The 2495-nt window shown below is 45.4% G+C and overlaps 1 pseudogene; it reads right to left on the reverse strand.

Annotated features, from left to right (window-relative positions):
• Positions 1-386: 386 nt before the first annotated feature.
• On the reverse strand, positions 387-2408 carry LOC109388482 (40S ribosomal protein S2 pseudogene; annotated as a pseudogene).
• Positions 2409-2495: the final 87 nt, after the last annotated feature.

Below are 2495 nucleotides of genomic sequence, written 5' to 3' on the forward strand. Positions count from 1 at the left end.
ATTTTATTGGGGAATTGGAGCAGGGAACAGACAAGTTGCTGTCGTTTTGTTCTTCAGTCTAGTTGTGGAGGACGTTGCTTCACTGGTCCAAGTTGGCACCATCATTGCGCTCTTCCCGGGTGAGGCAGATCAGTCGTTGGCTCCTGGACGGCTGCTCACTGCAGCTGCTGGCCATTCATGCTGGCTGCTGGCTACACACGGTAGCCCATGGCAACCCACTGCCACAAGGGGTTGCAGACTACGCCATCGCCGCAACTCAAGGCAGCCCAGCTCCAGGTTGAGCTGTTGTTCAGCATCTTAGCTGTGGAGGGCAGTGTCACTGGCCCTCATATGTGGGTTCTGAACCAGGGCCCTCTGGCGTCCCAAGCCAGCTCTTAACCAATGCGCTACTCGGCCGGCCCTCCAAATTTCTGATGTTTCAACCCCTACTCCCATATTTAAGGGCTTATCATTACCAGTTTATATTCCTTTTTTCCCCCTTTTCTCCAACACCCTCCTCCAGCTCTTTCCTCCAGCTTCCTCCTCCCTTTCTTTTAATGTATCCTAGCCAACCTAAAAATGAAACACTAATAAATTGCTAATAATGCATGTCTTTTAATGTGATCTTTTCAACCACAGTTTGTAAGTCTAAACCTCTGCTATTTACGTTGAGGGAAGGCCAATCATTTATGCATTCATTCAACTAATATTTATATGTTGGGAACAACTTGAGACACTTGAAATACAGCATTGAACAAGAAAGACAAGGTTCTTAATTTTATTGAACTTATGTTCTAGTGAGGTGGGATCAGTGACAGACGAGTAATGAAACAATTGTAGATATTAGTAAGTGAACGTGCTATAAAGAAAACAAAATGAGACAAAAGGGTAGAAGATGCCTGACCTGAAGAAATCATTGAGCTTTGCACATTGACCCTGCAAGCTACACAATGTAGTTAACTCATCTAATTACTATAAATGGTGGCCCTGGTCATTGATTTTGGACCATGATAAACTTTCAGTTAAATTTCCCTTTTTCTTCATCCCCCATTATTTTCATTTGGTAGATTTTTATAGCATTGTAAAAGCCTCGTGGTTTAGAAGTATAGCTATTTGGGAGTCAAATAGCCCAAGTTTTGTCCCTATTTTGCTGTGAAATTTTAAACAATGTGTAAATTGCATAACATGGTACCTCACATTTAGTAAACGCTCAATAAAAAAAACACTGTAAACCTCTTACTGAGGTTTGTTTTTGCTTTCGGTTTAATTAGTGGTTGGAGGAACTTCCCTGAAGTCTTCTAATAGTATCTAGCACTACTTTTGTGAAATATTTTATCTAAAGCTATCTTGTCACAAGTTTTTAAACATGTTTTCCTGAGCTGAAATAATCCACACTGATTATCACAAAAGTACAATATCCCACATTTCTAAATGTTGAATACAGATACTGTAGAGATCAACAATATAAGACAGCGACAGAGATGATATTTTAAATGTGTTTGTGTCTGTATTTGAGCCCCTAAGTAGCAGGAAAATGCATAGGCTTGAAAGTCACACCAGCATAGATTCCACCCAATACTCTGTACCCTCCCACATGTATTTAGACACTCTGATTCTTAGGCTTCCCCATCTGTAAAATGCATTAATAATTTTTTCCCCTTTTTAACAGGGTTGATTTACTTTATTTTTCTTATATAATGTGGTAGTCAGAGCTGGAGCCTGGGTTCTCTACACAGAAACTCTGGTGTGGGTCTTTACAAGATGGTCAGTGAAGGGAGACTTGGTGAACATGGCCTCTGAACAGTGGGCAGGGTGAAAGAGCTATAGGTCTTTGACTTACAGCATCAAAGGTGGCCTTGGTGAAGTTGCCCAGGGTAGCAGTGCAGCCCCTGGCTGAGGTGTAGCCGTTGACGATACCAGCCATCATCAACAGTTTCTTGGGCACAGGGGCTGAGATGATGTCAGCGCCCCTGGAGGCAGAGATGAGGTGCACCAGCACAGAGCCATAGCTTACAACAGGGACAGTGTGGGGCTTGTGATCCTGCTCCCCCTGTAGCCTCACCGCGCAGAGATGAAGAAGAGCGTGGCCAGGAAGATGGCCCTGTGTATGACAGTAGCTACCTCCTTGGAGCACTTAACACCCAAACCCTCATGTCCTTTGCAGTCCCAAATGGTGACAAATGCCTTGAGCCAGGGCCTCTGGCCATCACGGGTCTGTTTTTGCACCGGCATGACCTTCAAAACCTAGTTCTTGAGGGATGCCCCCAGGGGGAAAAAAAATCAGTGTTTTCAGATTCCTTGACGGGCAGGAAGAAGAGCTAGATCTCCAGAGACTCGATCTCCACATCCTTGACCAGGCGGCCCAGATTGGTGATGGGGATCCACTCCTCATCCTCATCCTTGCCTCCAGAGCTCCCCAAACCCCCCATGACCTCGGCCTGGGAGGCGGCTGCCTGCCAAATCCTCCAGGGGCTCCCAGGGGCTTCACATTCCAGGCCGCCCCCCCACTCCTGTTC

Source organism: Hipposideros armiger, unplaced genomic scaffold, assembly GCF_001890085.2.
Source record: "Hipposideros armiger isolate ML-2016 unplaced genomic scaffold, ASM189008v1 scaffold_199, whole genome shotgun sequence".
Classification (NCBI taxonomy): domain Eukaryota; kingdom Metazoa; phylum Chordata; class Mammalia; order Chiroptera; family Hipposideridae; genus Hipposideros; species Hipposideros armiger.